The following is an 11,337-nucleotide window of genomic DNA, read 5'->3' as shown; positions in this document are numbered from 1 at the left end:
CATTTTGATAAACGCTGCAGGCATTCAAAGGGATGTGAGAAGTGGTTTCTTGAATTGGGTATTAGACCACTATGCCATATAACTGTTGCTCTTGCACTTGCTTGTTTTTCAGTATTAACTGCTGCACAGCACATCATCTTGCCATGCAGGCAGAGCTGGAATCAACTATGAAAAAATATGCACATGTGAATGCAGGGCTAGGTCACGAATGCGGGGCTAGGTCACGAAAACAGCTGGCCAAACATACATCCTTTACAATTCATCAAAATATTGCAGGCTAACAGGGACCATATTCACCGATATGCGGTGAGTCCTGCCCAGAAGAGTGGATACCTGTGGATCGTTAGTGGGGGGCTATGGCAGGATACAGTGGGGTGTCTAGCCAATAGAGGCTTACCTGTGGATTGGATGGGAAATGGGGGACAGGATAGGACAGTGCTGTGCAGACTGGAGAGTATCGCTCACTACCTAGAAGTGACCTGAATTCCAGCTTGGCAGTCTTCCCCAGCAGGGCCAGCAGGGGACTTATGTATAATGGCTCCTTGAAGGATTCTCTCCAATTCAGTGATAAACAAGCAGCGCTTCCATCCCATCCCCTTCCCATCCCTCTGTGTCTGTCTCCACTGGGGAGTAAAGGTCACCTCTTACTGGGTCATGTGGCTCCTCCTGTAGAGACTCACTCTGCTGGGGGTTTGACTGATGGATACACTGCAGAGAGCATCCTCTCCCCCCCACCCACACACACATGCACATAACCACATACAGTGCATGCACGCGCACACACACACACACACACACACACACACACACACACACACACACACACACACACACACACACACACACACACACACACACACACACACACACACACACACACACACACACACACACGGAACAGATAGACAGACAGACAGACAGACAGACAGACAGACAGACAGACAGACAGACAGACACACACACACACACACACACACACACACACACACACACACACACACACACACACACACACACACACACACACACACACACAAACATGGACACACACTATACAGTACATACAAGCACACACAAACACATACAGACACATTACACTGACACAAATACCACCAAATATCACACAAATACCACCACCAGCAGCCCTTTCTAACCCCTACTCCATCATACCCCACTCCTTTCCCTCAGCCCTTCCTCAGTGTTTAATGAGCCCACAGCCGACAGGCTTCTGTTGCTGGCAGTCATGCCTAGATCTGGATCCCTGGCTGGGAAATAGAGAGAGGAGAGGAGGGGAAGGCTGATGGAGGTGACATACCTGGATTCCTGGTAAGAGAATAGAGAGAGAGAGAGGAAGGGGCGATGGGGGTGACATGCCTGGATCACTGGGTGAAAGAATGGAGGGGCGTCGGGGGGTTATAGAGAGAGGAAGGCGAAGAGAGATCGATGGATAACATGTGCTTCTGCTGTCGTCCTAGTTGACTGCAGACTGTAGTAGAGAGAACATGTTTTCTGTGTATTTGATTGGTTCTTTTTTTCTCGCTCTCTCTCTTCTTCTCAGAAGTAGGGGCAATCCTCACCAACTCGACTTGCAGCTCCCCAGTCGGCAAATCAAGCCCAAGCAAGTCTGAACAAGAAACTGTATGACGAGGACAATAGCAACTGCAGTGCAAAACAAACATGTCTGACTGTCAAGGTCTTCTAGTTACACATGCTAAACACCTGTCATGTCGGGTTTGTGCCAAACAGAAAAACAAATGGTTCATTAGTGCGCTATATGAAATTAGAATTCAGTAGCCTATGTATGCATACATCTTCGTTCTCGGTGGAGAACGGGCTTCTCGTGATTGTGAGGTTGTCGTAGGAGAACGGCTTTCCGCACAGTGGATTGATCATAAAAGTGCTTCACCAATCACGGGGTCGCCTGAACACCTGCATTCGAGGAGCATAGGTTAAAAGCGAAATAGCATATTGGGCAAGGTCGCTGACCATGGTGCTGAATTACTGCCGAGCCCGATGTTGGCTACGGTTAAAACGGTTCTCGGGCTCGGGAGTATGGAGCTCCTAACTGAGAGCTCGGGAAATACCCACGCCTGCAGATATGTGCAAGCTCTGAGCAGACACCCCGTGTCCGGTTATTGGGAGAGTGTGCTGAACCGAGGAGGAGCGTGGGCGGAATCCTGGATGAAACAATCAAGATGACGTAGATAGGGGGTGAAAGGGGTGGACGGTGGGTGCGAGAGAGAAAGCAAGTAGCCTTGGAGCAGGTGAGCGAGGAATAAATGTGGTGTAGATAATTGAAGGGTGTGTCAGCTGTCATTGCACTTATGAACCCGAGAATGAGAATCAGGTGGATAGTTAGGCGTGCCTGTCTTTATGCGCCGAAAATAGACGAATGACAGACAAGCAGCTAGGGAATAGAGTGCAGGTGTTAATTTAGATCGGTCAAATTTCATTACGCTTCTCCCGAACTTTCATTTTAGACAAAACGTGCATTTCACTCTGACCCACATCCAAGTGGGAAAGTTACAATGCTGAGTAGAGCAGGAAGAAGTCATTTTAGATCCAGGTGTTGGGTTATTTTCCGTGGTCTATTTTTTTCCTATAGGAAACATACTGGCAGGCAAGGGAAGCCACTGATTGTTGGTGGTGGTGGTGTTTTGACACCCCTGAGGCGCTGTGTGTTTTGGGGAGGAGTGGAGAAGAGACACTGATGGAGAAAACAATCTGTTTCATTGATTCACTGGCTTTGGCCCAGGAAGAGACACACTTTAAAGTAGATCTTAATACCAAGGAGAGAGATTTGGGTTGCTTCTCTCTCTCTCCCTCTCTCTCTCTCTCGCTCTCTCGCTCTCTCTCTCTCTCTCTCTCTCTCTCTCTCTCTCTCTCTCTCTCTCTCTCTCTCTCTCTCTCTTGTCTGCTGATTCTTTCCCCTTTCTCCCCTTTTTCTTTTCGTTCTCTTCTCTCTTTTGGAGTTCTTTCTCTTTCTTTCACTTTTTATCTCTTTGCTGTGTGTGTGTAGGTGTGTGTGTGTGTGTCAGTGAGCGTTCTGGGTGTCTGTATGAGTAATTTGAGGTTTTCCTTTTGAGTCGGCGAGGAGTGCCAAGACGGACTCCATGAAAGGCACTCCAGCAGGAGAAGATACGACAGGCCGATTATAAAGCCTCTGATCACCGTGGGAGGACTCAAGCATTGTTGTTGCCCCTTCGTGTGTCACATCCTCACAATAGATTGCCACCCTCGGCAGTGCTGTGAAAAGCCTGTGTCTGATTCAGGTTGCCACTGTTCCCACTCCACTCTCTCTCTCAAGGTTCACCACATGACCCGGACACTGGATCACAGATGCTGAGGGAGCTAAAATGGAAGGAGGATTCATGTTTTTGTGGGCTTTTTTTTCTAGTTTACAGAAAAGGTATTTTTAAGGTATTTTCAAAGCGCTAAAAATATTAACAGTAGTGTGAAAAATGTTGAGCATGAATGATTGCATAGTGTTTTTGGACGGTGTGATTGAAATTGGGATGGACAGGAAAGATCAATCTTTTTGTTGCTGTATTAAACCCAGCAGGGTTGGGGAACAGTCCCCTCTTTAAGCTCTGTAGAGAGCATAACATGTTCTACTAAAGTGCTTTTTGTAAGTAATTTTGTCTCAATTGTTTTAAGTCTGTTGTACAATTTTAGAGAGAAGAGTTGAGGTCAGTTCCCCGCATTTTCCCCATCTCTGAATGGGACTTCACAGCCTATGATGTTCTTCAGTCAGTCATCAGAGCCGTTATCGTACAGGTATGAGGGCTTTACCTCTGCTGGAGGGGTGTTTAGCAGGCAGATATCAGTGCTATTTTGCACTCACACACACAGCTCAACAGTTTAATTTCAGAGGTGAATAAGGGGCCAAGATTCTTTCTGTGGTGTACACCTCTTATAAAAGGTTTTAGTTCAGAATTAAAATAGTGAACTTTGAACTTGAACTGCTCACTTTGAGCATGTATGAACTGAACTTGAACTGGTTCAGAAAAGCAGTGAACTGGCACAACAGTGCGGGTATATGTGTTTTGCCTCTGCTGGAGTGGTGTTTAGCAGATAGATATAGTGCTATTTTGGGCTCACACAAACACATATGGTCCAACAGTTTTATTCAGAAGTGAGTTGAACCAGGTGCCAGGATTCTTGCTGTGGTGTACACCTCTTATAAAATGTGTTTGGCATTGACACACACAGCAAGCCTTGCTATCGAATTAGAGTAATGCAAGCCTCGACACTCTCAGAGACATTCTCATTCGCCACATTCTCATTCACACACTCTCACCTGTGCACTATTAGCCACGGCACACTGAGCTGTTATTGATCTTTCACAGTGTGGCAGCGCCTTGCTGTCTGAGAGCCTTTCCAACTGCCGTGATTTACAAGCACAGTCATTTTTTTCATTGTGTTACACCAAATGTTGATCGTCGTTAACAACAATTACGCTGTGCATTGGCATCACGGCCACTCAGGAAGTCGAAGAAAACACTTATCCTCTTCTGAAATGCTCTGCAGGGGAGCAGTTTTCACAAAGCAGTCAGGAATTTATTGTGAGGAGAAGTGGGCTAAGGAAGGAACTCGAGAGTGATATCTACCATAAATAGAACTTCCAAAAATAGTTCTCTCATGGTGTATTGGGAATCCTCCGAAAATTAATCTATCTTTTTAGGTCAGATACATCAAGGCTATGAATCTGTGTACTATGTAGGCTACAGTAGCAGTGGTGCTGAATGTCATAAACTTTTCTGACCACGTGATATAACAAGTAGGAGTGGGAAAGGACAAAATTTAATTCTTTATAGGGCTATACTGTAGAAACCATGTAGCCATGAAGGACGAAAGGAAGCCAAATAGAATAGAATAGAATAGAATAGAATAGAATAGAATAGAATAGAATAGAATAGAATTTATTGTTATGCCAGCATGAAAATTGCCTTTGGTCTCACAGTATAAAAACACAAATAGACACAAATAGACAAAACACACATACAAATCGCTGCATTCACCCCTTTCAACCACCCCTCCCAGCACACACATGACATACAAGTCAGTCAGATTTAACTAGGACATCACTATGAGTGCACATGAAGGATTTAGCTGAAAACCTTAGCTTAGACAGCTTCACCTGAAAATGTAAATGGACTGCATTTATATAGCGCCTTTCCACTCCTTCGAGCACTCAAAGCGCTTTACATTGCATGTCTCACATTCACCCATTCACACTCACATTCACACACCGGTGGCCATGGCTGCCACGCAGGGTACCACCCTGCCACCAGGAGCAACTTGGGGTTAAGTATCTTGCTCAAGGACACAACGATGGAGTCAGGCCGAGTGGGGCTCGAACCTGCAACCTTTGGGTTGCCGAACGGCTCCTCTACCACCTCAGCTACCATCGCCCTGAAAACCCTGAACTATCCAGAAACCAAAATGATTTTGTAACTATTGCTCTTTTTAACTGTCGGACTTGACAAAATGGCTGATTTTAATGTGTAGCAAAGCAAAAAAAAAAAACTATTACAAGGTAATAAAATTTTATATTTTACATTTTAAATAAAACATTCTGCCTTATGCTGGTTAACAATCTAATTTTGCATGAACTTGAACTGATGGGCATCCATATTCTATTAATTTACAGCATCAGATAAACTGTTGCCACTGTTGGACCAGGAGAAACTGTAATATAATCTTAAGGCGTATGTGATAGAATGTCAGTACCCCTACATTTCTGGAATATCTGACAGTCTAATTTCAGTGTCTGATTTTTTCTTGACGAAAATAATTGTGCAGAACCCTGTATTCAAATTCCAAGTCAGTGCAAAAGCATGGCAATTCAACATAAAATTATACTTTGATCTTCAATGTACAACGGCATATTTATATATATATTTTTAAATACATTATCATCAAAATCTCAGTAGCTCATATGCATAGCCATCCAGGTGAATGCATGTTTTAGGTAAAACAAGAACACACACTGTATAGTCTTCGTCAGGTGTATTTTTTAGGGAAGACACTGTAAAGGCTCTCCCTCAAATACCCCGACCACCTTCTGCTCACCCCAAAACACCATCCTCCACTCCCTCACCCTACAAATCATCGGCTCCCAACCTTCACTGCATCTCTGGAGCACTCAGCCGTGGGATTGGGGTTCTGGGCAGGACGGGCTCATGTAATTGGGCCGGTGTGAGCAGGGCTAGACCCTGATTGACAGGGGCTGGCTGCCTGTCAGTCGGTCAGAAAGGAGTCTTTGGGTCCCATCCTGTTAGTATTCATGTGCCGTGCCGTGTGAGGGCATAGAGAGTGCAGCTGGGGCTGAAATGGGATCACGGGCGAGAGTGGCAGGGGATCCTGAACCCCTTGCCAGTTGCAGACCTGTCACTCTGTGGACATGAAAAGGAAGAGGATTTTTTTCTTTTTTTTCTCCCCCGTTTCATCCATCCATTCAAGAACCTGACTGACTGACCAGCCTGTTTTATTCACACAGTACAGCATCTTAAAATCCAAGAAAGTGTCAAAGTTTAATTTACAGAGGGGAGGAAAAAAAACAAGCAGTCATAAGGCTTCTGCCGATGGGTCCTCTGAGCCCATTTTCAGAATTTGGTCACATGGTGTCTCTTTCTCTTTTTTTTCCAAAGTTGTTTTTTGTCAGGTGTGCCAAAATTCATGAACTGGATGAAAATATAGCAGAGAGAGCTCATTGATATGCAGTTTTAACAGCGTCTTCAGATCAGATAACAGCACGATTTCATGCAGGACGAGAATCAAATTTAATGCTTGGGGAGGTTCTCTCTGTTATGTGGAGATGGGGGGGGGGGGGGGGGAGACACACAATTGTGGGTGAGGGGAGGGGATATAATAGTAAAATGCTTCTCATATGCTCTTCTCTCACACATTGTGTGGATTGTAACCCATCCCTTACAGCCAGTAAATTTGGTCTCTGTCTCTCTTGCAGCATCTATCCTACACCCTCTCCCATTGACATTGACAGTCTCTCTCTCTCTCTCACTCACTCACTCACTCACTCACTCACTCACTCACTCACTCACTCACTCACTCACTCACTCTCTCTCTCTCTCTCTCTCTCTCTCTCTCTCTCTCTCTCTCTCTCTCTCTCTCTCTCTCTCTCTCTCTCTCTCTCTCTCTCTCTCTCTCTCTCTCACACACACACACATTTCACTCTGTGCATCTGAAGTGGAGAGTGATCGATTACCATCTCCTCCTTTTATCAGGCTCTGGGAAGGCCTGAAGTCCACTTCCAGCCTGAGAACAGCACGACATTCAGCTTGAAGAGCCCTGAAGCCATGCATTACCACACAGCTGGAGTGTCTACCTCACCTCTCCTCTCCTTTCCACTTCCTCTCCTCTCCTCTCCCCTTCCTCTCCTCTTCTAACCCTTTCCCCTTCCTCTCCTCTCCTCTCCTCTCTCCTTCCTCTCCTCTCCGAACCCTTTCCCCTTCGTCTCCTCTCCTCTCTCCTGCCACTCCTCTCTTCTCTCTCTTTCATCTCCTCTCTCATTCATTTCTCTTCTCCTCTCCTCTCCTCGCCTCTCCTCTCCTCTCCTCTTCCAGTAAGACAGTGTGACAGGATGCAGACACACACACACACACACACACACACACACACACACACACACACACACACACACACACACACACACACACACACACACACACACACACACACACACACACCCCACCTCTCTATGACTTTATCTTTACTACAGTATTTCACATGTGTATCGCCTCAAAGTGGTTTGTTGCATTTTGCATTTGATAAGAATAATGAAGTCTGGGGAAAAGGCAGTAAATGCATGAAAGTGTGTGCACCAGATTTTTTTTATCACTCTGCGTAATTTAAAATGTTTTATCTGTTTCTCTGTGAAGACTATGAAGAAAGAAGGGAAAGTAGAAATGGAAGGTAGAAAGTCCTGAAATCTCAAATGTATTCACCTCAGCATTTCAGAAGCCAGCGCGCTTTGTAGACTCTCACAGGCCTTTTTTCCATTCATTTCTTATTCAGCAAAGCGCAAGTTCTCTCTCTCTCTCTCTATCTCCCTCTCTCTCTCTCTCTGCCTCTCGCTCTCTATCTCTCTCTCTCCCTCCAACCTTTCACAGCTTTGATGGACTTACCCCACAGCAGCTCTAGCATGCGGTGCGTTTTTTACCGGTATTTTCCCAGCAGAGCTCCCCCATTTATCGCAGCCAGGTGGAGGTCCCTTTTTCACTGACAGTGTGAGTCTGCTGCTTAACACAGTTGGCATGAAACCCAAAGACACTGAAGCAGAGCCGCATGGAGCTGCTACGATTTTGGGTCTTCTTACACAAAGAACGAAACCCAGGTAGGGGAAAGTGAAATTTTCTCTAGTTTTCATCTGGACAAATGAGCTGTGTTACCAGAACCATGTCAGACTGTTGCCAAGTTGTGTGGCAGCCATCGCCTAATGGTAACGGAGTTGGTCTGGGAATCAGATGGTTGCAGGTTTGCCATCCATGGGTGAAGTGCGGCAGTTCCCTTGAGCAAGACACCCCACCTCAACCTGAATTATAACTAAAAGCCTGTACAAATTGCTAATTTAAAATCATTTTGAAAGAACAACACATCAATTGCATTCCAATCTATGTCAGAATTAGGTGCTTACAAGCATCCTGCTTGCTCTTTCGAGAAGTGAGAGTCATCTTAGTATACACTGTAGGTTTCCTGTGCTGAAGAATACACGCAGTGGCTTTCTGAAAGAGGAAAACTGATTTTGTGGGGTTTTTCATGATAAAAATGACAGACATGTTCAAATGAAATATTCCTAACACTTACCATCATTATTGATTCTTAAAATACTTATTTTTGGTCTTGGGCACCACTTTGAAACCGTCCTTTGCTTGTTACCATGGCTGCAAACAACAATAGTGTGTGAGGAGATAGTGAGTACTGAAAATGCTCATGTCTTTAGACCTGACAGTTGCAAAGTGATATATGTATGTCTCTTTCTGTCAAAGACACAAGCCCAATTAAGGTAAGTGGCAAGTGGCTGTCACTCAACTTTTGTTACGAAGGTGTTCAGCTCTCCCAAAGATGGATGGGACAGATTCCAGGAAGGACACCCAAAAGAGAGAGACTTTGGATTTGCGTGTGTGTGTGTGCGCGTGTGTGCATGTGTGCGTGCGTGCGTGTGTGTGTGTGCGAAGGTCTGGCCGAGTTATCAACAGGGTACCACATCTATGCAAACAGCTAACACATGCTTACAACTACACGCCCCATCAGTGATAAGTCTACATATTAGGATAATATCGACAGGCACATCTTCTAATGGCTTCCTGAAGCATGACGCAGCAATGTGCTTCACTCAGAGCATACACAGATTTCAGCACCACACACGCGGACAGCTCCAGACACGCTGATGAAGGCATACGCATAGACGTGGACAGCTCCCCATATCGTAAGAGCAACTTGGTGTCGGAATGGCGATATGTCTGAGTGGCGGAATGTCGGAATGAAGGTAGGCCTATGTCATTACTCTCTCTTTCTCTCTCTCTTTCTCTCTCTCTCTCACCCCAACTTTTCTTGGCCAGAGGGAGCGTAAGAAGCCAATAATAGGTGAATGGTCTCACTTCTGGAGTCCCACAAAAAGTGAAGGAAAAGGAACATTTTAGTCTATGGTTGAATGCTTCATTCCATTGTTAAAGGAGCAATTATCATCATCCAGTTCACTCTAAAGCCATTTAATTGGGCTGCAATGTTTCCGTAGTAGCCTACAATGAGAATGAAATTGTAAAGCCAGATGACTCAGCAGAAATGGCCGCCATATCTTAAATAAATTACACCAGAAACCACTGCCCGGAAGTAGTAACAGAGTAAACTGTGGGCACTGTGGCGCAGTGCGCTAAGCCCCTCACATTTGGGCTTTCATGCCCATGGGGACCCCGATTCGAGTCCGGACGGGATCATTTCCCAATCCTATCCTATCTCTCTCTCCCACTCACTTCTTGTCAGCATCTCACACTATCCCGTCAATAAAGGCATAAAAAGCCCCTAAAATATATATATTAAAAAAACTGAATAAACTTATGACCAAAAGTATTTGTCTTTGGCAGGCAGGGAGTACATATCCTTCACACAGATAATGAATCTTTTTTTTTTTTTTTTTAAAGTATTTTTTTGGGACTTTTCAGCCTTTATTGGTTTTTGTGAGACAGGATAGTGCAGGAGAGACAGGACGTGAGCTGGGAGAAAGAGATGGGATAGGACCGGCAAAGGACCTGGACCAGGAATTGAACCCGGGTCGGCCGAGTGGTAAACGTGTGCCCTACCATATCAACCATGGTAGGGCCACAGATAATGAATCTTGAGCAGTGTCACATTTGTAATTGTCTGTCTTATGCATACTGTATCTAGTCTCAAGGAGGTTTGCACCACAGCGATAGTTACATCCATTTGGTTGAAAATGCATGACAACTATGATTCCACTGCTATGGAAGACTGTGCTGGAACGAAACTTTGTCACCCATTCTGTGACATCCATGTCACATTCTGTGGATCTCTTTTTTACCATCTCAGTCTGATGCAGCAGTGTTGTGAAAGAGGCTAACCGTAATCATTGATTGGCAGGCAGTATGCGTGATTGACTTCATTAAATATGGCAACTAAAAATACAGATTTATTCGGAACTTCCTTGGAGGGTTTATGTGGGGCAAAGATAGCGCTCAATGGAATAGTTGCAGTTGCCATGTAGGTTAAAATGTTCTACTTATTACCAATGGGAGAAGTGTTGGAAAGTATGTCAGGGCTGTGTACTATTCTCTCAATGTCCCTCTCCATCTCCCTCCCTCTCTGTCATTCTCTCGCTCTCTTTGTCTGTTCGTCTCTCCCTCTGTGTCTATCTCCCTCCCTGTCTTCCTCCTTCTGACTGCCTGTCTGTCTCTTATACCCCACTCCACCCCTCTCTTGCCACTGCAAAGCAAGTATGTAATTGTAAACAGACAGGTCAATAGATTTCCTCAATTAGCCTTTCGAGTCATTTCCATCTGTCTAGTTAGCATTTGCTGGGCTAGTGCAGGCAGTGGCAGCAACATGGCCCTTAAGCAGCAGTCTCATGTCCTTCTCCATTGTTGACAGACAACATTGAAGGATGAGGAATATGCACGCACACAGGCACGCACGCACGCAGGCAGGCAGGCACACACAGACACACACACACACAGGGAGTGAGGACTGAGGCTTGAAAACAAAATATTGGTTTAACAGTAGACCAAGTACTGCTTCATGGCCCTATAGAAATTGGTTTTGTTGAATATATGTTTCAACATTAATATTTCCCCCTCCAATTTC

This window comes from Engraulis encrasicolus, chromosome 8 (assembly GCF_034702125.1).
Source record: "Engraulis encrasicolus isolate BLACKSEA-1 chromosome 8, IST_EnEncr_1.0, whole genome shotgun sequence".
NCBI classification, from domain to species: domain Eukaryota; kingdom Metazoa; phylum Chordata; class Actinopteri; order Clupeiformes; family Engraulidae; genus Engraulis; species Engraulis encrasicolus.
This window is presented reverse-complemented; position numbering follows the sequence as displayed.